The sequence below is a fragment of the Delphinus delphis genome, chromosome 9, assembly GCF_949987515.2.
Source record: "Delphinus delphis chromosome 9, mDelDel1.2, whole genome shotgun sequence".
Classification (NCBI taxonomy): Eukaryota; Metazoa; Chordata; class Mammalia; order Artiodactyla; family Delphinidae; genus Delphinus; species Delphinus delphis.
The window spans coordinates 54,027,420-54,055,047 of NC_082691.1; positions in this window are offsets into that span (position 1 = coordinate 54,027,420).

A 27,628-nucleotide genomic window follows, 5' to 3' on the forward strand; every position below is an offset into this window, starting at 1 on the left:
AATGGAGAATCAACATCAAGGAGGAAGGCTGTCATTACTCTTTTTTTTAAGACTTTACTTTTTTAGAGAAGTTTTAGGTTTACAACAAAATTGAGGAGGTACAGAGATTTCCCATATGTATCCTGCGCCCACATGTGCACAGCCTCTTCCATGAACAATATCTCGTACCAGAATGCTACATCTCTACCAATGATGAACCTACATTGACATATCATAATCACCCAAAGTTTTACCTTAGGGTTCACTCTTGGTGTTGTACATTCTGTGGGTTTGGACAAATGTACAGTGACATATGTCCACTATACTATACAAAGTATTTCCTCTGCCCTAAAAATCCTCTGTGCTCTGTTGACTGCTCTGCCCCCACCCCAACCCTTGGCAACCACTGATCTTTACACTGTCTCTACACTTTCGTCTTTTCCAGAATGTCATATAGTTGCGATCATACAGCCTTTTCAGATTGGCTTTTTACACTTAGTAATATGCATTTACATTTCCTCACTGTCTTGAAATGGCTTGATAGCTCATTTCTTTTTAGCTCTGAATAATATTCCATTGTCTGGATGTACCATGGTTTATGTATCTATTCACCTACTGAAGGACATCTTGGTTACTTCCAAGTTTTGGCAATTATGAATGGAGCCACTATAAACATCCATGTGCAGGTTTTTGTGTAGACCTAAGTTTTCAGCTCCTTTTGGTAAATATCAAGGAGCAGGTTTCCTGTGTAGTAAGAATATGTTAAACTTTGTGGGAAACTGCCAGACTGTCTTCCAGAGTGGCTGTACCATTTTGCATTTTGGCGGTGAATGAGAATTGCAGTTGCTTCACATCTTCATCAGCATTTGGTGTTGCCAGTGTTCTGGATTTTGGCCATACTAATATATGTGTAGTGGTATCTCATTGTTTTAGTTTGCACTTCTCTGATAACATATGATGTGGAGCATCTTTTCATATAGATATTTGCCATCCGTGTATCTTCTTTGGTGTAGTGCCTGTTAAGGGCTTTGGGCCATTTTTTAATTGGGTTGTTTTCTTATTTCAATAATTCTTTGTATATTTTGGATAACAGTCCTTTATGTCATTACCTTTTTAAAAGATATTGAGGGAAACAGGAAAATTACAGTATTGATTTTATTCCTTCTGACTAGTTTTTGGACTACAATATGATCTGTGGTCCCAACTGCAACCACTCTTTTAACTTAGATTTGAATTGCAATGGATTTGCAACTATGAACAATGATTAAATTGTGATTATATAATGAATATTTGATGTTACTGAATAATCATTTAAAATTTAACTTTGAATGTTTTAAAATATTCTTTACATAATTAAGGAGATACCTCCTTTTGCATTTCCTAAAACTGGTACAAAAGGACCCCTTCCCCCATCAGAATAACGGTTATTTAAAATTAGTTTTAACTTCTTCCAAATATTTAATTGTGACTATTGTAGATCTTCACAAATGCAAAAAATTCCAAATCCCCGTGCTATCAGCTTCATGCGAGCCCTATTATTCACAACGATGACACAATCAAAATGCGTGACCAGATAAAATGGGGTTGGAAATAGCAGTTCCCAAAGGGTATAGAAAATTGCGTTCTGTATCCAAGGCTACATGTTGTGATGCATACAGCAACATACAAAGGGCAAATAACTAGTATCATTTAGATGAACAATTACTTCATAACTAATTTTGTTAGTATGTATTACATGAAGTATCACCCTGTTTTGCTAATTTATAATACAAAAGATGATTAGACCAAATGCAGTATTTTCTCAAGCTGTGTTTTTGTCTATAAATGGATCCGTTTGTCTATCTTAAGCCATCTATCCTTAGTGCTGAGTTAAAATGCTTCGTAGAGAAAACAGACCTATATGCCCTTATTATCCACGGGCTACAGAACGCTAAAGTGAGAAAAACAGGTTGATGTCTTGTAAAAGTGGAATGCAAATTATTTGTATGTGCTATTTTCAGGAAAAGACAGATATATTTAATAAGTGAAGGAGAATAAATGCAAACTATTAACCTATAAGCCACATACCCTCATTGATTGCTTATTTCATGTGACTTTGGGGAGTGGAGAGTATTATTTTACCCCTCATGTGCAGAGTCTCTGCTGGCTTAGGACTGCTGGCTCCTTTGCTGACACATCACTCACTCCTCCTTGCTGAGTGCAGGTTAGAGAGAAAGAATAGAGAAAGCCAGCCGAGCCCTTTTCCTTCTATTTTTAGGAGTAGCTTCCTCCACTTTTGTCCTTTTCTCTCCGACACTCAGGTGAACTCCCAGGGATGCGTACAGCCTGCAGTCCTGCCTGTCACTTGGTGTGTGAGTCTGTCTACTTAAGGGATGGAGTGCTGGGAAATCCTTTGGGTGCAGGTTTAAAGCCATATTCTCTAATCTGCTTTTTCAGCGACAAAGCTGTCATTTAAATCCCCATCTATCCCCTGTGCTTTATTTTTAATTGGTTCTGAACCTAAGATGGGAAGAAAGGAGTATTATATATTGACCTCATAAGAGACGAAAGGTATCACACTGAAATCCCTGGAGCATATGTTTCTGTGACATGTGGAAAATAAAGCCACCCTGTTGGAAATTCAGATGAAAATATGACTGAATTACATTCAAATGAACGCTGTTGTATTTTTTTAAAAATCCATTTAAAATTTCTAAAATGTGAACCAATCGAATATAAAATCCAAAATCATAAATTTATTTTGGCATTCTTCATCCAGGTCAGATATAGAGAAACTATTCAATTCCAATGTATAAATATAAATATAAATCCCATGATTTATTTCTTCAAAGATAGTGATTTGGGCTTTAGCCTGTGTTGTGGTTCATTATATAGTTTGTTTAATCATTCAAAAAAAAACATCCTGTGAAAGCCCTTTCCTAAGTTCAGTCTTATTGCCTTTCTTCAATACCAAGTTAATCTAAGAACTAGTGCGTGATATTTATGTATGAAAAATTTCAAATAAAAGGGAACATAATTTTGTTAGGGCTTTTAAAAGTTTTTACACTTGAGAAGGACATTTCCAGTATGTTTCACATCTTACAATACTTAGGGAGCATAATACAACTTTATTAGTATTCCTCATTGAATTAAATTTCTTCTTCAAATGTTTTGTTACCTATTTTTAACATTCTGGCCACAAAGTGAACTTTTCATTTTTATTGTCAAAGAATTGAAAAAGTGGAGGAATAAGATTGCCTTGCCTTTCAATATTTTGTATATTTGGTATTTCTCCTAGTAAAGGAGTATTCTTAAGATGCCAGATTTTCTGGTCCTATTTTCCAAATTACATACGTATTATTGCAAATAAGTTCTGCCACAAAGAAGTCCACAGTGAAAATATTAAAGGGAATTAAAGTGCTGTTTATAACATGTGAGCTAGCTCCATTAATCTGAGGGCAAAGGGATTGAGCTATTATGTTCCCAGATGGCATCAGACAATGAATGAACAGTCCTTTCTAAAGTGTTAAGTTTTTTTTTTTTCTTGAAGGTTAGGCCTAGGAGCAACAAATTGATGCTGGTTAATTGAAGTCCCTGAGAAGCATTTCAACTCAAGTTTAAAACTTTATGCCCCGAGTCATTAGGTTCCTGTTAACTATAAAAAGACGTTTAAAGTTTTAAAGAGATACCTCCTAAGCCATATTTGGGGGTAAAAACAGGAGTTAAACTAAGTCTGTATATACATTTGTTCTGCAGATTTGTAGGCACAATTGATTTTTCTTAAGTTTTTAGGCTCTCAGATGGGTATTTTGTGAGACAAGAATGAGATGGTGATTGTTACAAATGCCAAATTGTTGAAAAATATTATGTTTCCTGGCCAAAAAATTTGGCGATTATGATCATGCAGTAGGAACTTCCTTTTGTCCATTCCTCTGAATTCTTAGTATTTATTTTGTTGTAGTGATTATTCAACCCTCAGAATGTACTACCTTACCACACTCATTGTATAGCAGAAAGAGCAAAAGCTTTGGAATCAGACATACTTGGGGTATGTCTAGCACTCGTGAGCTATCGGACTTGGACTATTTTCTCGTAACTGATGTGAATCTCAATTTTCTTAGCTGTAAAAATAGAACAATAAGTACATTACAGAAAAGTTGTAATGATTTAATAAATTATATAATGTCCCTAGCAAAGTTCCTGGCACGAAGTAGGTGCCCAACACATTTAAATATAACAAAGTCTTGTATTTCCCACTGAGGCATCACGTGCTTGAGGAAAGGAACTATGCTGCTTTTTTAGTGTTGGAATAATTATCTGTGGCTGCAGCTGCAGCTGCATTCCCTGCATGAAGATTCCTTTACTGGCACAGGTAGAGCTCTTGTAAGGGTTTTCAGTGACTGAGCAGACAGGGCACGTCAGACTTCACTGTAGAACTGCCTTGTGTTCTTTGATTTAACTCCTTTGGCTCTAGATGGAGAGGGGGATGAGATGATGTCGGAGAGGTTTCCTGTCTTGCGGGCACCTGGGCAGCCTGGAGACCACAGTTCCAGGACTCCATTGCCTTCAGGGTTCTGGTTACATCCTGGCAATTAAAGGCTTTCATGAAGATTCAGAATGGGAAAGGGGAGAAACCGTTTTCCAGATGCATCAGGTCAGGCACATGGCATATGCAGATGGCCGCGATGGGTTTTGCCTGCAGTTTGGGGGCATCTTCCTCAAAATCTCTCCTTTGATTATGCAGGCAGATGAGATTACTGATGGCAGCTTCCTTCTAACCCCGAAACTCTGGATTTCCTGGGAGAGCTCACAATGTCTAGAGTAGCTTTTGTTCTTCTGATCAAACTTTAATAGATACCTAATACTAGCTTCTTTCAGTTTAACAGCTGACACAGGAAACTTGTTATCCATTTTTATGAGCCAACAAACTAAACCTAAGCCTGGTGTGTGTACTCAAATTCATTTGAAAGAAAAGGAAAGCTAACAATTTATTACCTTCAATTTTGAACAGATTATTTTGGTGATAATATCTTGTTCGTGGTAAAACTAAGTGAAATTTTGAATAAATTATTGAAAGTTATCAGTTTCAGGTTAATAAGGCATATGGTATGCTCTGCCCTCCTATGAATTGATTTTTAGTGAAAAGGAGAAAGGGAAAAGAGTTATTAATTAATTTGAAAACTGTATTTTGGTAAGCAGAAGGAAAAGAGCTGCTTTTTTTTTCTTTTGGATTGGGAAATACTTCAGTGCATTCTTGGATGCTGTGGCTTGTAAATACTTGTATAAAACATACTAGAATGTTTTCTGGGAATATAGACACATAGAATTAAAAAATAAATAAGTGATTTCAATAATTACGTTTCTCAGATCATCCTATACAATTAGAAATTGGTTAATGTAGGAAGATTCATGTGGACATACGGATTGTACTTCTGAATTGGATTTCCATATCTGATAGCTGTGCTATTTCAGGACGACTTTCTACCAGAGTTGAGGGTAGAGCGATGACTTGGCCAAAATCTCTGATTCTGAAAACTACAATCTTCTGGGGAGAAAACTTTAGTGTAGATGTTAATATATTTATAAGAGTGTTTTTAGGACCTACTATTTGGGAATGGTAATGACTGATTTGAGGGTAACAAAAAGTCAAAAAAATGTGACACCCTCTTTCCTAAACATTTCCTAAAATTGTTCACATTATACAGTAATTTTTAGATCAAGATTTAAGCAGAGTTTTACGAGATTGTGGGATTAATGGTTCCAAGATGTGCTGCTGAGCTGGTCTGTATGAGTGGGTCAGGGTCTGTTAATCCATGATACCACTGTCCTCCAATCCTGACCCAAGTCTCAACAATGGCCATCCGGAGGGGTAAGAGTATGTACCCACGTAAGCTCATGCTCATTTGAGAGTTCATACCTGTTGTGGAGGGCCACTATGATGTCCTTCATAACATATAACTTTAAAGCATTTTTTATAAAACTTCATATAACACCTGTACGTTCATTATCTCGTATGTTTCTCAGTCACCTTGCAAAAAAACAAAAAAGATATTTTCATCTTTATTTTAAAAGATGCAGAATCTCAAGATCAAAGCACATCAATGACTTGACTAAGGTTATCTAGGAAGTTTAAAGGGAGGGTGGGGGGTGGAATCTGGGTGCACTGACCTCTAGGCCAGTGTTTTTTTCTACTGCCATCTGAGCAGTAGTAGTGGGTTTTTATTTTAATTTCGGGCACTGGGAATCTTGAGTGAGAGGATGACATAGCTCTAACGTAATATTAATAAAAAAGATATCACTAGTAGAAAATAATTGCGGGCACTGTAAAAGATATGAAGCCCCACATTGCAAATTTTCTTTCAAACTTCAGTGTCTTATCTTTTCATTCAGCCAAGGATGTGCTGTTAGTCATCCATTGTTGCCAGAATGAACAACTTCAAAGAAACCATCGGCTGCCTGGCAAGGTTTTCCCCCCAACACTGATCCAATGAATCTATGCCAGGCTATTTGCACCATCTGTTGGGCCTGATTCAGTGGAGGGAGGAAGGGTGGACAGCTGGAGCTGTCAGCTTTGAAATGCCACTTACTGGGGAAATACCAGAGTTCACAGCAAAAGGCATCAAAGCAAAGTCCTCTGCCAGTCCAAAAAGAAGACTGGTTAAATATGGTGGCATTTCTGACGAAGGTCTTCTCTTTCCAGACACTCAGGTCCCTTTTTTATCCTCCCTAGCCTCCTTCTGAGGGAGGATTTTGTTGTGCCATGTGAAAGAGATGTGAGCAGAGACTTTTCATGTGAGTATAGTAGGAAATTGGGAAGCAGGGCATCTTGAAACTTTCGTTTGATTTTGCATTAGAGGAAGAGGTATACATTCATACTTGTGTCCATTTAGCTATTCACCCATTCATTGAATGCTTACTGTACTCCAAGTGCTGATGGATGAAAGAGAATAATAACTACCATTTATTATGTACCTACCATGTGCAATGTGCTTTAACTATGATAATTACCGTTGGCAAGAATACAACGGTACGAGAAGTATTTTCTCATTTTTCCATGACAAATAACCAATTCTGTGACTGTGACCAATTTTTAAAATAACCCAGGATTTCAATCCCAGATAAGTCCCTTTCACTTATCTGGTGATTTGGCACAAATTTACTTAGAGAAATCTAAAAAGTAAGAATTGAAAGTTCTCTGCCTCTCGAACTTCACTCTTCAGAAGTCACCACCATTTAATAATACAATATCTTACAATAAATTGTTTTAATTAAAATGGAATCTTAACAAACATAATGGGTTGGAGGTTACTTTTATTAAAAAATAATGTATTATGGACATCTTTCTAGGTCAGTAGATTCTATTTACTTATTCTTTTTTACTGCACACTTAGTATTCCATAGTAAGGTTATATCATAATTTATGCTACTGTTTCATTTTGATGGCCATTTAAACTATTTTCAGTATATTTTACAAGATAGAGCTATAATGAAAATCATGTCTTTATGGCATTCATAGTAATTGATTGAAACATAATTAATGACAATACCAAATATTCTAATGCATGAAATTATTCATTCAAATCTTTATTCATTACTGTGAAAGGTTGCCCCCCATTCCTTTCATAGAGTTTTGCCAATGTCTTAAGTAGAAAAAATTGTGTTGATTTGCATTTACAAGGGACTCTGTCCAATCATGCTGCTCTCATATATGAAAGAGCCTTGTATCTCAAGAATTAAGTTATATGAAAATAAAGCACCCAATTTTGCTAATTCTATTTACCATACTTACATTAAAATGAAAGATAGTCATAAGTGAAGAGCAAACAGAAAGACTACACAGTCCTGTTAGCATTCTTATATTTGCTAATATCATTGAGATGGAAATTGATGAGTTTAATCACACAGGAAAATCAAATCCTAGACAAAAACCTCTTTACAATTCCTTGTAGAAAGAGAATTGCACTGGAAGGATTTATATCCTAAGGAATACAGTAATTTTAACGGAAAACATTCTTTCAAAAGATCAAAATACATACTATTTAGATTAGAATATTTTTAACTTAGTACAAATATCTAGTCAGGTGGATCTAAACCACATTCTAATCTCATCTGAATCAACTGTTTATTTCTTTGATATTCAATTAATGATAATTTGCTTGTTAAGTGTTTATGAAAAGTCCACACAATATCTTTGATATACTTAATAACATAGCTCATAATTTGTAGGCTATTACATTCTGTATGACATGGCTTAGCATAATACCATTGCAAAAACTATACGAACATATACTTGTCATTTTAAAATCTTTTAAGCCAAATACTCTTATAACAAAACTTTAGTGTAGTGAAAATGTCTATTAAAGTATTTAAGCCACATTAATTCAATCATCTCAAAAGGTATTTAGGTTAGTAAGATTCTAGGTTAAACAAATAGTACCTTCATCTTCGGGATATGCTGAAATAAAAACTACTTTTTTTGATCATAAAAGCCAAAGACAGTTTCAAGTACAAAAAAGTCATTATCCTACTATTATTAATCTTGTTATCTTTATCTTTTTCATACAAAACTTTTATTCTTTAATCTTACTCTATGAACAATTTGGATTTGGACCCCAGTTTTCCTTTGTTTTATTTATTTATTTATTTATGGCTGCATTGTGTCTTTGTTGCTGTGCGTGGGCTTTCTCTAGTTGTGGTGGGTGGGGGCTACTCTTCGTTGCAGTGCGGTGGCTTCTTTTGTTGTGGAGCATGGCCTCTAGGTGCACGGGCTTCAGTAGTTGTGGCACGTGGGCTCAGTAGTTGTGGCTCATGGGCTCTAGAGCACAGGCTTAGTAGTTGTGGTGCATGGGCTTAGTTGCTCCACTGCACGAGGGATCTTCCCAGACCAGGGCTCGAATCTGTGTCCCCTGCATTGGCAGGTGGAGTCTTCACCACTGTGCCACCTGAGAAGTCCTTCCTTTATGTTTATAGAATAATTTGCCTTGACTATTGGTTTATGGTACTCATAAGCATAATTTTTAATTACTGCAAATATTTCATTATGTGTTTATCCATCAGTAACCTAAGTCATTTCTTTATTCTTGGACATTCATTTTGTATTAATTTTTCACTCATAAATAATGTTGAAAGGATGAATACTCATGTATATATTGTTTCACCTATTATGAGTTATTTTATTAGGACATATTGCTTGAAGTTAAATGTCTAGATTAAATGGAATGGACATAAGTAAAATGTTCTGTCTGTTTTATTTTAGCAGTATAATATCAACAAAACTTAAAAAAATATACAGTGTTAGGGATCAAATTGCCTGAAATATATATGTGTGTATATGTATAAATATGTATATACCTGTGTGTGTATATATATGCGTGTGTGTGTATGCAAATAGCCAATGTTGACTATATAGCTTAATACTGAATCTTGAATATATGAAATAATAAGCCTAAATGGGGGTTCAAGATACAGAGTTGGATGTCATAGAATCAGTCAATCTTTCATGCATAAACCTTTCACCATAAATAAGCATTCCAAGAACAAAGAGATTTCCATGGAGTGGCATATGGCCCAAACCACCAGTGTCCTATTGTTATGAATACTTCTCTACAAGAAGTGATTCTGTTAGATAATTTTGTGCCTGTTCACTAGCCATGTCCAAAATATTTTGCTTTCGTTAAAACAAGGAAGGTGAAAAAAAAGAGTTGAAAGGTATTGACAAGATTAAGTAAAATTGATATTCAGTTTTCTTCCTCTCAACACTGGACATCTCTTAATTACTCACCACCACCTAAACCCCAAAATCCAAAAACTCCAAACAAATCAAGCACACCTCTACACCCGTCCACACAGGACCTAAGACACCATCTAAGGCTAAACCAAACTTCAAGCCATAATTGGAAAAGAGAAGCTTACAGGGTGGTGAGCTCATTATACTTTTCTCCTTTCCCAGTTGAGTTCGAAATATTTCTTTTCACTTACTAATTCAAGCCAGAGTAGCCACCCATCAGCAGGGGTTCAGCTTGAGCTCTTCTGACTAAGTGTATGATTTCTAAAAATATATTCACAGTAACAAAATTTAGTTAAAGCCAAAGCAAATTACAGGGAGAGAGACCTTTAAGGTGGTGGAGGAGTAAGATGCGGAAATCACCTTGCTTCCCACAAATACATCAGAGATACATCTACATGTGGAACAGCTCCTACAGAACACCTACTGAACTCTGGCAGAAGACCTCAGACCTCCCAAAAGGCAAGAAACTCCCCATGTACCTGGGTAGGGCAAAAGAAAAAACACAAGGACAAAATAATAGGGACAGGACCCGCACCTCTGGGAGGGAGCTGTGAAGGAGGAAAAGTTTCCACACACTAGGAAGCCCTTTCACTGGTGGAGATAGGGGGTGGTGGGGGTAGCTTCAGAGCCACAGAGGAGAGTGCAGCAACAGGGGTGTGGGCACGTGAGGGCTGGGAGCTGAGGCTCCGGCTTTGGAGGTCAGATCCCAGGGAGAGGACTGGGGTTGGCTGTGTGAACACAGCCTGAAGCGGGGTGGATAGCGCACCACAGCTAGCTGGGAGAGAGTCCAGGAAAAAGTCTGGACCTGCCTAAGAGGCAAGACACCATTGTTTTGGGGTACGTGAGGAGCGGGGATTCAGAGCACCACCTAAATGAGCTCCAGAGGCAGGCGCAAGCTGCGGCTATCAGCACAGACACCAGATACAGGCATGAAATGCTAAGGCTGCTGCTGCAGACACCAAGAAGCCTGTGTGCAAGCACAGATCATTATCCACACCTCCCCTCCCGGGACCCTGTGCAGCCCGCCACTGCCAGGGTCCCGTGATCCAGGGACAACTTCCCCGGGAGAACACACAGCATGCCTCAGGCTGTTACAACTTTATGTTGGCCTTTGCTGCCACAGGCTTGCCCGCATTCTGTACCCCTCCTTCCCCTGGCCTGAGTGAGCCAGAGCCCCCTAAGAGCTGCTACTTTAACCCCGTCCTGTCTGGGTGGGGAACAGACACCCTCAGGTGACCAACATGCAGAGGCAGGGCCAAATCCAAAGCTGAACCCCAAAGCTGAACCCCAAAGCTGAACCCTCTTCTCTTCCAAAGAAGAGAAAGGGAAATTTCTCCCAGCAGTCTTAGGAGCAGTGGATTAAATCTTCACAATGAACATGATGTACCCTACATCTCTGGAATACCTGAATAGACAACGAATCATGCCAAAATTGAGGCAGTGGAGTTTGGGAGCAAATGTAGACCTGGGGTTTGTTTTCTGCTTCTAATTTGTTTTGGTTTTATGTTTATCTTAGCTCAGTATTTAGAGTTTATTATCATTGCTAGATGTGTTTATTGATTTGGTTTCTCTCTTCCTTTTTCTTTATATATAGATATATATATATTTTTTCCTTTTCTCTTTTTGTGTGTATGTGTATGCTGCTTTGTGTGACTTTCTCTGTATAGCTTTGCTTTCTGTCCATTTCTTATTTTTAATTTTTTTTGTGTAGTTTTTAGCACTTGTTATCATTGGTGGATTTGCTTTTAGGTTTGATTGCTCTCTTCTTTCTTTTTTCTTTATTTTTAATTTAAAAAATTTTTTATTTTAATAACTTTATATTTATTTATTTTCTTTATTTCTTCCATTTTTTCTCACTTTTCTTCTGAGCTGTGTGGCTGACAGGGTCTTGGTACTCTGGCCAAGTGTCAGGCCTGTGCCTCTGAGGTGGGAGAGCCTAGTTCAGGACATTGGTCCACCAGAGAACTCGCAGCTCCACATAATACCAAACGGCAAAAGCTCTCCCAGAGAGCTCCATCTCAATGCTAAGAGCCAGCTCCACTAAACGACCAGCAAGCTCCAGTGCTGGATACCCTATGCCAAACAACTAGCAGGACAGGAACACAACCCCCACCCATTAGCAGAGAGGCTGCCTAAAATCATAATAAGGTCACAGACACCCCAAAACACACCACCGGACATGTTCCTGCCCATCAGAAAGACAAGATCCAGCCTCATTCACCAGAACACAGGTACCAGTCCCCTACACCAGGAAGCCTACACAACACACTGAACCAACCTTAGCCACTGGGGGCAGACACCAAAAACAACGGGAATTACGAACCTGAAGCCTGTGAAAACGAGACCCCAAACACACTAAGTGAAGCAATGTGAGAAGACAGAGAATCACACATCAGATGAAGGAGCAAGGTAAAAACCCACAAGACCAAACAAATGAAGAGGAAATAGGCAGTCTACCTGAAAAAGAATTCAGAGTAATGATAATAAAGATGATCTAAAATCTTGGAAATAGAATTGAGAATATACAAGAAACGCTTAACAAGGATCTAGAAGAACTAAAGAGCAAACAGACAATGATGAACAACACAATAAACGCAATTAAAAATTCTCTACAAGGAATCAATAGGAATCAATAACTGAGGCAGAAGAACGAATAAGTGATGTAGAAGATAAAATAGTGGAAATAACTGCCATGGAGCAAAATAAAGAAAAAAGAATGAAAAGAATTGAGGACAGTCTCAGAGACCTCTGGGACAACATTAAATGCACCAACATTTGAATTACAGGGGAACCAGAAGGAGAAGAGATAAAGGGACTGAGAAAATATTTGAAGAGATTATAGTTGAAAACTACTAATATGGGAAAGGAAATAATCAAGTTCAGTAAGTGCAGAGAGTCCCATACAGGATAAATCCAAGCAGAAACACACTATGACACATATTAATCAAACTATCAGAAATTAAATAGAAAAAATATTAAAAGCAGCAAGGGAAAAGCAACAAATAACATACAAGGGAATTCCCATAAGGTTAACAGCTGATCTTTCAGCAGAAACTCTACAAGCCAGAAGGGAGTGGCAGGACATATTTAAAGTGATGAAGGAGAAAACCTACAATGAAGATTACTCTACCCAGCAAGGATCTCATTCAGATTCAATAGAGAAATTAAAGCCTTGACAAATAAGCAAAAGCTAAGAGAATTCAGCACCACCAAACCAGCTTTACAACAAATGCTAAAGGAACTTCTCTAGGCAGGAAGCACAAGAGAAGGAAATAGACCTACAATAACAAACCCAAAACAATTAAGAAAATGATAATAGGAACCTACATATCAATAACTGCCTTAAATGTAAATGGATTAAATGCTGCAACCAAAAGACATAGACTGGCTGAATGGATTAAAAAACCAGACCCATATATATGCTGTCTACATGAGACCCACTTCAGACCTAGGGACACATACAGACTGAAAGTGAGGGAATGGAAAAAGATACTCCATGCAAATGGAAGTCAAAAGAAAGCTAGAGTAGCAATTCTCTTATCAGACAAAATAGACTTTAAAATAAAGACTGTTACAAGACACAAAGAAGGACACTACGTAACAATCAAGGGATCAATCAAAAAAGATATAAAAATTGTAAATATTTATGCCCCCAGCATAGGAGCACCTCAATACTTAAGGCAAATGCTAACAGCCATAAAAGGGGAAATCGACAGTAACACAATCATAGTAAGGGACTTTAACACCCCACTTTCACCAATGGACAGATCATACAAAATGAAAATAAGTAAGGAAACACAAGCTTTAAACGATACATTAAACAAGATGGACTTAACTGATATTTATAGGACATTCCATCCAAAAACAACAGAATACACTTCTCAGGAGCTCATGGAACATTGTCCAGGATAGATCATATCTTGGGTAAAAAATCAAGCCTTGGTAAATTTAAGAAAATTGAAATTGTATCAGGTATCTTTTCTGCCCACAACACTATGAGACTAGATATCAATTACAGGATAAAATCTGTAAAAAATACAAACACACGGAGGCTAAATAATATATTACTAAGTAAGCAAGAGATCACAGAAGAAATTAAACAGGAATCAAAAAATACCTAGAAACAAATGACAGTGAAAACATGATAGCCCAGAATCTCTGGGATGCAGCAAAAGCAGTTCTAAGAGGGAAGTTTATAGGAATACAATCCTACCTCAAGAAACAAGAAACAAGAAAAATCTCAAATAAAGAACCTAACCATACACGTAAAGCAAGTAGAGAAAGAAGAACAAGAAAGCTTCAAATTTAGCAGAAGAAATCATAAAGATCAGATCAGAAATAATGAAAAAGAAATGAAGGAAACAATAGCAGAGATCAATAAAAGTAAAAGCTGGTTCTTTGAGAAGATAAACAAAATTGATAAACCATTAGCCAGACTCATCGAGAAAAGAAGGGAGAAGACTCAAATAAATAGAAATGAAAAAGGAGAAGTAACAACTGACACTACAGAAATACAAAGGATCGTGAGAGACTACTACATGCAACTATATGCCAGTAAAATGGACAACCTGGAAAAAATGGACAAATTCTTAGAAAAGCACAACCTTCTGAGACTGAGCCAGGAAGAAATAGAAAATATAAAGAGACCAATCATAAGCACTGATGTTGAGACTGTGATTAAAAATCTTCTGACAAACAAAAGCCCAGGACCAGATGGCTTCACAGACGAATTCTATCAAACATTTAGAGAAGAGCTAGCACCTATCCTTCTCAAACTCTTCCAAAATATAGCAGAGGGAGGAACACTCCCGAGTTCATTCTGCGAGGCCACCATCACACTAATACCAAAACCAGACAAAGATGTTACAAAGAAAGAAAACTACAGACCAGTAGCACTGATGAATATATATGCAGAAATCCTCAACAAAATAGTAGCAAACAGACTCCAGCGGCACATTAAAAGGATCATACACCAGGATCAAGTTGGGTTTATCCCAGGAATGCAAGGATTCTTCAAGATATGCAAATCCATCAATGTTATTTACCATGTTAACACATTCAAGGAGAAAAACCATATGATTATCTCAATAGATGTAGGAAAAGCTTTTGACAAAATTCAATACTCATTTATGATAAAAACCTTCCAGAAAGTAGGTGTAGAGGGAAATTACCTCAACATAATACAGGCCATATATGCCAAAACCACAGCCAACATCATTCTCAATGGTGAAAACCTGAAACCATTTCCTCTAAGATCAGGAACAAGACAAGGTTGTCCTCTCTCACCACTACTATTTGACATAATTTTGGAAATTTTAACCACAGCAATCAGAGAGGGAAAAGAAATAAAAAATCCAAATTGGAAAAGAAATAAAGCTGTCACTCTTTGCAGATGACATGATACTATATATAGAGAATCTCAAAGATGCTACCAGAAAACCACTAGAGGTAATCAATGAACTTTGTAAAGTAATAGGATACAAAATTAATGCACAGAAATCTCTTGCATTCCTATATACTAATGATGAAAAATCTGAAAGGGAAATTAAGGAAACACTCCCATTTACCACTGCAACAAAAAGAATAAAATACCTAGGAATAAACCTACCGAAGGAGACAAAAGACCTGTATGCAGAAAACTATAAGACACTATTGAAAGAAATTACAGATGATACAAACAGATGGAGAGATATACCATGTTCTTGGATTGGAAGAATCAACATTGTGAAAATGACTATACTACCCAAAGCAATCTACAGATTCATTGCAATCCCTATCGAACTACCAATGGCATTTTTCACATAACCAGAACAAAACATTTCACAATTTGTATGGAAATACAAAAGACCCTGAATAGACAAAGCAATCTTGAGAAAGAAAAACGGAGCTGGAGGAATCAGGCTCCTGGACTTAAGACGATACTACAAACCTACAGTAATCAAGACAGTATGGTCCTGGCACAAAGACAGAAATACAGTTCAATGGAACAGGATAGAAAGCCCAGAGATAAACCCACACAAATACTTCACCTTATTTTTGATAAAGGAGGCAGGAATATACAATGGAGAAAAGACAGCCTCTTCAATAAGTTGTGCTGGGGAAACTGGACAGCTACATGTAAAAGAATGAAATTAGAACACTCCCTAACACCATACACAAAAATAAACTCAAAATGGATTAAAGACCTAAATGTAAGGCCAGACACTATAAAACTCTTAGAGGAAAACATTCTTTGACATAAATCACAGCAAAATCCTTTTGACCCACTTTCTAGAGAAATGGAAATAAAAACACAAATGAACAAATGGGACCTAATGAAACTTCGAAGTTTTTTTGCACAGCAAAGGAAACCATAAACAAGACCAAAAGACAACCATCAGAATGGGAGAAAATATTTGCAAATGAAGCAACTGACAGAGGATTAATGTCCAAAATTTACAAGCAGCTCGGGTAGCTCAATATCAGAAAAACAAACAACCCAATCCAAAAATGAGCAGAAGTCCTAAATAGACATTTCTCCAAAGAAGATATACAGATTGCCAACAAACACATGAAAGGATGCTCAACATCACTAATCATTAGAGAAGTGCAAATCAAAACTACTGTGAGGTATCACCTGACACCAGTCAGAATGGCCATCATCGAAAAATCTACAAACAAATGCTGGAGAGGGTGTGGAGAAAAGGGAACCCTATCGCACTGTTGGTGGGATTGTAAATTGATACAGCCACTATGGGGAACAGTATGGAGGTTTCTTAGAAAACTAGAAATAGAACTACCATACGGCCCAGTAATCCCACTATTGGGCATATACTCTGAGAAAACCATAATTCAAAATGAGTCATGTACCACAGTGTTCATTGCAGCTCTATTTACAATAGTGAGGACATGCAGAGAACCTAAGTGTCCATAGACAGATGAATGGATAAAGATGTGGCCCATATATATAATGGAATATTACTCAGCCATAAAAAGAAACAAATGAGTTATTTGTAGTGAGGTGGATGGACCTAGAGTGTGTCATACAGAGTGAAGTAAGTCAGAAAGTGAAAAACAAATACCATATGCTAATACGTATATATGGAATCTAAAAGAGAAAAAATGTTGTTCTGAAGAACCTAGGGGCAAGACAGGAATAAAGATGCAGACATAGATAATGGACTTGAGGATATGGGGAGGGGGAAGGTTAAGCTGGGGCAAAGTGAGAGAGTGGCATGGACATATATACACTACCAAATGTAAAACAGCTAGTGGGAAGCAGCCGCATAGCACAGGGAGATCAGCTGGGCGCTTTTTGACCACCTAGAGGGGTGGGATATGGAGTGTGGGAGGAAGATGCATGAGGGAGGAGATATGGGGGTATGTATATATCTGATTCCCTTTGTTATAAAGCAGAAACTAACACACCACTGTAAAGCAGTTATACTCCAATAAAGATGTAAAAAACAAAAAAAGCAAATTACTGGTCCAGTGGAGTTCATTATAATGGGATGTTACTCATATTTGTATTTTATCAAGAATATAAATCAACCTGCTAAAGGTTTTCTTTACCCTCCCCTTCTTGAAGCCACCTGCCAATTTATATATTCTGCTCTCATGAGTGGGTACTTAGGGAGGCCAGTCCTGTCTGTGTGTTTCAGCATTACATGACAGATATGAAGTATTTGCCACTCATGTGATAAGATTCACAAATGAGATGAGATACAGTGGTGTAATTTTTGTGTTATTAGGTTGTAATGCACTTTAGGAAGATACTTTCAAAGAGGCCACCCTTTGTCTATAGCATGGAAACCAGAATTTACCTTGCATGAGACATTCAGGATGGATTTATTTTCCAGAGGAAAGATGATAGGCAAAATACTCACTCCCTGGACCCATGAAGAGGACTTTATGAGTTGAGTCTGCCTTAAATAATAATAAACAATTATAGCCCTTATTATATACTACATATTTTTCTAAGCCCTTGTATTTGTATTAACTCAGTCAGTCCTTTCCATAGCTGTATGAGATGTAGATTATTATTTGTTTTTGGATGAAGAAACTAAAGCACAGTTAAATAAGTTACCTGAGGTCACACAGCTACCAAATGGTAGAGCTGAGAATCAAATCCTGGCAATCCCAGTCCAGAATGCATCCTCTTAATCACTGCTCCCATTGGGAGGTTGGAGAGATGGGGTACAGGGAGAGATGGTACTGGGATGTCTAGGCTAGATGCTTCCTCTTTTCCAAATGCAAATTGTACCTAAGAATGTATGAGGGACCAGTGTCTCTGTCATAGGCCAGTAAAACAGACTCATAGGGCTGTGCTTCTCAAAGTTCAGCATACATAGGGATTACCTGAACAGCTTGTTAAAACACAGATTTCCAGGCTCCGTTTTCAGATATGCTGATTTGAGATTGTGCACAAAGATTTATATGTCTAATACGTTGTAGTTGATTCTGATTCTGGCTTAGGGGTAACATTTTGAGCAGCACTGGTATGAAGGACACCTGGACCCTGAGGATCCCAGATGAGTAACATCCCCAATGGGATGAGATACAACTCTGGCTAAGAATTCAAAAGTTATCCAGTGAATAAAAAGTCAGAATGTCATTGGCTGACAATATTGCCTTTGTTTTTCCAGTAGAGTTTATTTTACACATTCGATCATTTTAATTTAACGGGGCTTCACAGAAAGTGGGGAATGAGTGAGAAGGTCACGGCCCAATAACCAGGGAGCAGAGACATACCAATGAAGGGATGGAGATTTGATAAAACAGAGTTGAAAAGGAACTTCTAGGTCCTTTCAAGATTTAAGGCAGGCTGAGGACTCCTAAGTCTTGCAGTGTTTCTCAGGAAATGTTTAGGTATCAGTCTTTACGGTTTGAGGCGAATATCTGCTAACTGAGGGCTTCAAAATGCTTGTGTGTTAGTCTAGCTACTACATGTTTGTTAAGGAGTGTCTTATGTTAATTATACTTAGTATTTTATGGCCGGAAGTTCCTTTTTTCCTTTCAGCCCTCTCTTCCTTGTTTTCAGAAACATTTATAGAACAAACTACTATGTGCTAGACTTTGCAGTATTGATAGGTGGTGGGGATCATGGTGTCCGTGGTCAAGCAAGGGGAAACAGACATTAAACACACAATGAAGCATGTACTCCATGAATTAATTGCAATAGTGATGAGTTCTGTGAAGGAGATGCTGGGGATGGGGCTGGAAAGTTGCCGTGGTACGTCTTTGAAAGATTGGACATCATTCCTTAAGATACTAAATCTACCACAGGGAAATCTCTGTAGTAGACAAGGTCAGACTGCCTTTCTCTGTGGTATCTGTCACATGATTACGTTGTAAAGAGGCAATTTGTCGCTACTTGGGTTTGAGTTATTTCATTCTTGAACAAGAAAGAAAGGCCATATTTCAATGGACTTTGTGGATGCTCATCCTAAATACCCCCTCCCCCCCCCATAAAAAGCATGTGAATGTCTAAACTCTTCGACAGTTACTGTTTATTACTTTTCTGGTGGCCATATGACCTGCATACACATGCTCTGTTCTGTTGTCTGTTTCAGATTGTAAAACTACTACAGGTCAGAGGCCCAGAGCTATGCAATTAATTTTCTCAGAACTGAGAGCTTCATGCACGATTAGGTGCTTAAACACTTTTTCATTCTAGGGATAATGCTCATTGAAGTTTGTGTATGTGTTTGATTGATGGCCCAAATGATGTTTGGTTTTACACAGATAATATTAATGACTGTTTAATACAGTGTTAAGATGATTATGCTTATAAGCCAAAGTTTCAAAAATTAGTGAGAAAGCCATACATGGCCTTTTGTTATGTCATAGGGCCATATGCTTATGTAGAGTTAGTTATTTTTGATTAAATTTCTGTGTTTTGCTAGAGGGTGAGGGATAAATGTGGAGTATGGCAAGATGTCACAGTAGGTTTGTTAAATAGACATTAACGCTAAACTTTACTAAGTATCGTAAAGGTAAAGTCATGTTCTAATGTGGCATGGTTATCTGTATAGACTTTGAATCTTTTCTCTATATAACTGATAAGAAAGTTGCAATCATTTTTTATGACCCCAGTCCTCTGATAAATACTATATATTGATATATATTAATATGTAATAAATGTTAAAAACTATATGTTAATTATTAATATATTATATATTGAAATCAGTATGAAAGTGCAAACTTAGTTCTCTAGGAAAATAAGCAAAAATCCTCCTTCGAGCAAGAATTAGATAAACAGAAACATTTTGAAGACATTGAAGGTGTTCTATAAATTTTAACCTTTCTTAACTACTGCTTTTATATTATATTTTGTGATGCATATTAAAATTCCAAAGAAAATTTTCTGGGACTTGTGAAACAATGTTGAGTCTTGGTGTTCACTTAACGATAATCTACTAGCATCTTGGCGTAGAGGGCATCAAGCTGCTTTAGCCTATAGAGGCTTGGAAGGGTCTGCATTTCCAGGATTGCTGTCTTTGCAACAAGGAACTGTCTTGTCTGGCCATTCAGAAGGTGTGAAATCTGATCCATTCAGTGTTCCTCTTTTTCCTTCCAGCACTAAATTTTTCCTTATTTCCTTATTCTGCTTCTTAGCTAACACCCATATCTGGGACAATTTGCTGTCAAACTTGGAAAGCACTATAGCTACTTAGAGTAGTGCCTAAAATACACATTTGTTCAGCTTTTCCTCAAGGGTGAATCCAGCTCAACTAAACCTAGACACTGTGGATAAACATTTCCCTTTTTTGATGATTCTCTGCTAAAACTATCAATCCAAAATGAGTCTGTCCCATGTTTGCTGCTCATTTACTTGATTTCCTTTTGCATACCTAGAGCATGTTAGCTTGGATTTTTCCAGCTCTGTGATTTCTAGATTTTCTCAATCTGAGTCCTTTTGCTGACAGTATGCCTTCATACCTCTCAGTTCTCTCATTTGTAAAAAAAAATAACATTTTCTTATAGGTTGTTGTAAGGATTAAATAAAATTAATGTGTAAAAAAGTGCTTATCATAATAGTTGGCACAGAGCATGAGTATTCAGGAAATTTTTTATTTAATTAAAATATAGATACGTGATTTGAGAATCATAAAGGGAACATTCAGATGAACACTAAAGTCTCTAACTGATGGAGTAATTAAGAATCAAATTTGTAGAAGTACCCAAATTTTAAGAAGTAGTGAAATATGTAATGTCAAGTAGAAAGTAAAAGCATACAACAACTTGAGAGCTAATATACTAAAGATTTAACATCTAACATCACACTCAATGGTGAAAAGCTGGAAGCTTTTCTTCTAAGATCAGGAAGATGATAAGGATCCCCACTCTTGCCACTTTTATTCAACATGGTATTGGAAATCGTGGCCAGAACAATTATGCAAGAAAAATAAATAAAAGGCATCCAAATTGGAGAGGAAGAGGTAAACCATTTATCACTATTTGTGGATAAAATGGTTTTATATATAGAAAACCCTAAAAACTCCACCAAAAAACTGTTAGGACTAATAAATGAATTCAGTAAAGTTGCAGGTTACAAAATGGATATACAAAAATATACTGTGTATATTCAGTTGCATTTCTGTACACAAACTATCAGAAAGGGAAGTTAAGAATACAGTTCCATTTGCAATTGTATCAAAAAGAATAAAATACCTAGGAATAAATTTAACCAAGGAGGTGAAAGACCTGTACACTGAAAACTGTAAGATATTGATGAAAGAAATTGGGGAAGATACAAATAAATAAAAAGATATTCTATGTTCATGGATTGGAAAAATTAATACTGTTAAAATGTCCATACTATCCAAAGCAATCTACAGATTCAATGCAATGCCTATCAAAATTCCACTGGCATTTTTCACAGAAACAGAAAAAAATCCTAAAATTTGTATGGAAACACAAAAGACCCTAACTAGCCAAGGCAACCTTGAGAAAGTAGAGCAAAGTTGGAGGCAATACACGCCTTGATTTCTAATCATGTTACAAAGCTATAGTAATCAAAATAGTCTTGTACTGACAGATAAGTATCTCAATGGAACAGAATAGAGAGAGCCCAGAAATAAACCCACTCATATATGGTCCATTAATTCACACCTAAAGAGGCAAGAATATACAATGGGGAAATGACAGTCTCTTCAATAAATGTTGTTGGGAAAACTAGAGAGCAGAATACAACAGAATGAAACTAGACTACTATCTTACACCATATATTAAAAATTAACTCAAAATGGGTTAAAGACTTGAAAGAACTGAAACCACAAAACTCCTAGAGGAAAACATGGTCAGTAAGCTCCTTGACATTGATTTTGGTGATGATTATTTGGATCTGACTCCAAAAGTAAAGGCAACAAATGTAAAAATAAATAAGGACTAAATAAAACTAAAAAGTTTCTGTGCAGCAAAGGAAACCATCAACAAAATGAAAAGGTAGAAATGGGAGAAATTTTCAAATCATATATCTGGTAAGAGGTTAATATTCAAAATATATAAAGAACTCATACAAGTCAATATAAAAAAAAAAAAATCTGAAAAATGGGCAGTGGATCTGAATGGATATTTTTCCAAAGAAGACAGAGAGATAGTCAAGAGGCACATTAAAAGATCTTCAACATCACTAAGCATCAGGGAAATGAAAATCAAAATCATAATGGGATATCACCTCAAACCTGTTAAATGAAAGGCTCTTATCAAAAAGACAAGGAAATAACAAGTGTTGGTGAGGATTGGAGAAACGGGGACCCTTGTGCACTGTTGGTGGGAATGTAAATTGATGCAACCACTATGAAAAACAGTATAGAGTTTCCTCAAAATATTAAAAATAGGGGCTTCCCTGGTAGTGCAGTGGTTGAGAGTCCACTTGCCGATGCAGGGGACATGGGTTCGTGCCCTGGTCCGGGAAGATTCCACATGCCGCGGAGCGGCTGGGCCCGTGAGCCATGGCCGCTGAGCCTGCATGTCCGGAGCCTCTGCTCCGCAATGGGAGAGACCACAACAGTGAGAGGCCCGCGGACCGCAAAAAAAAAAAAAAAAAAAAAAAAAAAATTAAAAATAGAACTACTGTATGATCCAGCAATTCCACTTCTGGCTATTTATCCTAAGAAAATGAAAACACTAATTCATAAAAGATAATATGCATGCCCATATTCATTGCAGGATTAACGAGAATAGACAAGACATGGAAATAACCTAAGTGTCCATCTATGGATGAATGGATAAAGAAACACAACGTATGTATATAATGCAATACTATTCAGCCATAAAGAAGAATGAAATCTTGCCATTTGCAACAACACAGAAGGACTTTGAGAGCATTATGCTAAGTGAAATAAGTCAGGGGAAGACAAATACCATGTGATCTCACTTACATGTGGAATCTAAAAAACAAAACAAAACCAAGGGGCCTTCCCTGGTGGTCCAATGGTTGACTCCATGCTTCCACTGTGAGGGCGCTGGTTCCACCTCTGGTCAGGGAACTAGGATCCTGCATGCCTGTAGTGTGGCCCAAAACAAAACCAAGGTAACAGAGAGAACAGATCGTGGTTGCCAGAAGACAGGGGAGTAGGGGGAGGGTGCAGTGGTTGAAGGGGGTCAAAGGGTACAAACTTCCAATTGTGAAATAAATAAGCATAGGGCTGTAATGTACAGCATGGTGACCATAGCTAATAACACTGTATTGCGTATTTCAAAGTTGCTAAAAGAGTAGATCTTAAAAGTCCTCATCACAAGAAAAACACGTTTCTAACTACATATGGGAACAGATGGTAACGAGATTTATTGTGGTGATCATTTCATACTGTATACAAATATTGAGTAATTATGTTGTACACCTGAGACTAATATAATCTTATGTCATTTGTACCTCAATTAAAAAATTTAAATCACGTTTGCATGATTTAACATTCATATAGTCAAACTTGTAAATCAAAAGTTTTCCTAACACATTTCATTTTGAAGGGAAATTTTCAAATTTTAATTATTTCAGTAAATAATTATTGCATTCTCTTTATGATAAGCTAAATATTGTAGATAGGGTTAAAATTCTTTTCTTTTTCCTCCCTAGGGTTAAAATAATTTTTGTCTGTTTCATATATGCATCCATCCTTCTATTGTTTGTGTATATGCAGAACAAATGGAAACATGTTACTTTAATTTAAAGTGTCTATAAATGGTATGGTGCATATATTTTGGAACTTAAATTTTTTCCTAGCAAAATGCCTTGATGAGTTTTCCATGTCAGTATATACAGATAGAGCTTTTAAACTGTTACTTACAATGGATATACTGCTGAATTATAATTTCTTTAGTAACCCAGGGAAAAAAGGGGCTCCTGACCTTGGCCTCACATATTACAAACTCAAATGATACATTTATTTAGGAGCTAAAACACACTTGACATTTTGGATCTGGTACTCTGGGCTAGAAATAACAATTGTAGCCCTAAACATGTATTTCATGACTAACCCAATTCAGGCCCCAGCAAAATGCCTTTCCAGCTCTACACCTACATCCACAAACGAAAAGTGATGTATCTGAAGTATATAGCACCATGGGTAGTTCCTCTACTAAAGTTAGAGGTGGACACTGCTCCAGAATGGGGGAGGATTTTGTCCAAAAAATCACTGAGATAAGTGAAAAGGAGTTAATTAACATGTCCAGTTCTTCCCAGCATATGCAATAGATTTTTGCAAAGTAAAATATCATTTCAAACAGTTGAGAATGCATATTTTGTGCTATTACTATTCATCCTGTTCCAATTCTAAGTACCGTAAATTAGCACAACATTCACAGATGTGCTGCATGGTGCCTGGGAACATTTTACAGGATTAAACAATTCACTATTAAAATTCACTATTACTATTAAAAATCCCAATGCATCATGGGTGAAGTAGGATACTAATTTTTTACATTAACAAATATATGGAAGTTAAATTACAGAATTGAAAATCATTTTACTTTTCTAGTAGTATTGAGATTTAAATTTTCATAACACTAAATTTATTGTTGGTTTTACTTAATTTTGATTTAAAAATTAGTTAAGTTACAATTTAAACTTTTTAATTTTAGTATTTAATTTCAAATATTTTAAAAGTAAAATAACTTAAAATAGATATTTATATTTTGATGTTTTTACATTTATCTTAATTTATGATTTTTCAATGAATTTATTATATTTCTGACTATAAATATTTGGGAGGAAAATATACTAAATTTTTTTTACTCTATAAATAAAACTATTTCATTTTTAATTCTTTCAAAAGAATAAATAAGGTCAAGATAATGGTGGAAACAAAGAAAGTGGAGTTTAGAAAAGAAACAAAACTGTAAAGAAAAGAAAAATCTTCAGAGAGGCACTGTTATTAATTTGTTAAAACTTGGAAACAATAAAGTAAGCATTTTATGCTGTTAAGCACAAACTACATAAAATTTGCTAATAGGACAATATGCATTTGTGATTTGTTGAAGGTATTTACTGATAAAATAATGACAGTGATCAAGAAAATTAATCTCACCAAATTCAAACCTACAACTTGAGCAGGTCAGATAAAATCCCTGCAGCTTATATCTGTGCTACTAAATGAAGTTTTAATTGTTGATTACAATCATGAGAATTAAAAAAGGAATTATTCATATTGAATTTACAGATTAAAATTTAAAAAGTGCAACTCTCCCCATGACTTTTTCATTGATTGTACATCTGTTATAGAAAGTACAATTTTCAGTTTGAGAGGAAAATTGCAAAAATGATTTTGAATATTAACTATTAACACATGATGAAGAGTAAGTTTATTGGTAAAGGAAAAAAGTGTACAAGTAAGAATCTTGGTCAGAATATTAGTAAATATTCTATGGCATATTTGGCAACATAGTATAAGTTTATTCCCCTGAAATGTGGGCTCAACTGTCCTAGGAACAAGTCAAAAATCATATCTGATCTTTGTGCCCAAATTTTAAATGTCCTCATGAATCACATGACAGATATGGCATTAAATCTCTTGGATGCATGGTGAGAATGTCATCATCCTATTGGATGCTGATAAAAACAATTATATTTAATTGAGATAAGATGTGAATGAAATGCAGTAGAATAATTGTGTGAAACAACAGCATATCTCCAAATAAATGCCAAATGGTCTTCGGTGAAAAACTTATTTTGAACTTGTACTAGCCACAGTCATTTGACTATGAACTATTGCATATTATTAAAACTGTTAGCAAAAGTGTACCAAACATCTGAGTGTGGATATTTCAACCGTTTAAAGATTAGAATTTTTTATTTTAGAAAAAAACTTTTAATAGAAAGAAACAAACTGATATAAACAAAAGTAACATTTGAATTAAAAATGACAAAAATATATATACCTATAAAGGAGATTTATGAGCAAATAAATCTGAAACTAACTTCTACTGAGACCATTTCTGTTGTCAAGATACAGTCTCAAAAAGGTTGCTCACAAATTGAGCAACATGCTTCTATTTTTGATTTTTTAAAAATGGCATCTTAACATTGAAAACCTTGAAGAAAGAATTTAACAGTTTATGGGCCTAGATATTGATCTAAGTGACGTTAAAAATCATGCTGTGGTAGTCATTTATACAACTAAATTAAAATGCTCTGTCGTATATTCTGCAACAACGATAAGTTATCATATGTAGTTCATCGCAGTGTTTGGATACCATATATATAATGTGTTATCTGTAATCTACATATGATTTATTTGTTCTATTAATAATTTCAGTTTATATCTCTTCAGCAGTAAGAAGTGGCTCCAACTAAAAATAACTAAAAACTATGGAAGAACTACACTAGCTTCAGAAGACTGTCTACTTTGATATTAATATCAATAGAACAAAAAATTTTTGGAAATCTGGATTATGGCATAGCCTAGTTATTGACTTAATTGAAAAAAGGAAGATAAGTTTTATGGAATAAATGTGTAATAATTTATGGATTATCACATCTTTAATTCAAATATTGCTAGCCCATTAAAAGACCTTTTAGACAATGGCAATAATAACTACACCAGTCATGTGTTGATATCATGCTGACTTTCAGTAATATAAAAATGTAGCTCTACACATGCTTTTCAATTTTGAGATTATGATGGTCTATCAAGAGGGAAGAGCATATTAAAAGTTACAACCTTGGTTTAAAACTTTTTCTAAGTTGTAAGATAAAACATTATCAGATTTCATGGATACTGCTAAACTGCTCTGATGTTAGTCTCCTTCCCTCCAGTTCACCATACCTTTGCCAACACTCAGTCAATCCTGTCTTCTGCATCTCTTCCTTGTTAAACTTTAATATCTTTTAACTGTAGATTAGAATCTACAGAAAGTTGTAAAATTCTAGTCTACTTTTAACTTTAGTGAGAATGTTTCCAACATTATACCGTACTTTAAGTTTCTGATAGATATTCCCAGTCTATTTAGAGAATTTTTCTTCATTTTTCTTAAATTTGAAGTTGATGATACTTGCTTATATGTTTATCTTTTTATTTGAGGTTCATACTTAGGGGAAGGTGTGAGATGAGTTGACGCAGTTTCTCTTCAACCTTTGCTCACAGAGATTCAGAGGGAGAGAAGCCCAGACAGTGCTGATATTGAATAGGTTGCCTTTTGCACGTTTCCCATTTTTACTGACATATATAAACAAATATATTGAAAGTTTGATGAGGGATGGGATACTTACATGGTTGCACAGTAATACCCCCCTCCCCCAATATTTATTAACTGTTAAAGGGGAAAAAGAGTAACTTTTTAGTGGAGAAGCCTGGTAGACACCGCCTAATAAAATGATCAAAGTTACCAATACCTCTAATAAGGCCAATCAAAATGTGTACAAACTTATAGGATGCAATGGAAAATACAGTGTCACTTCTATGA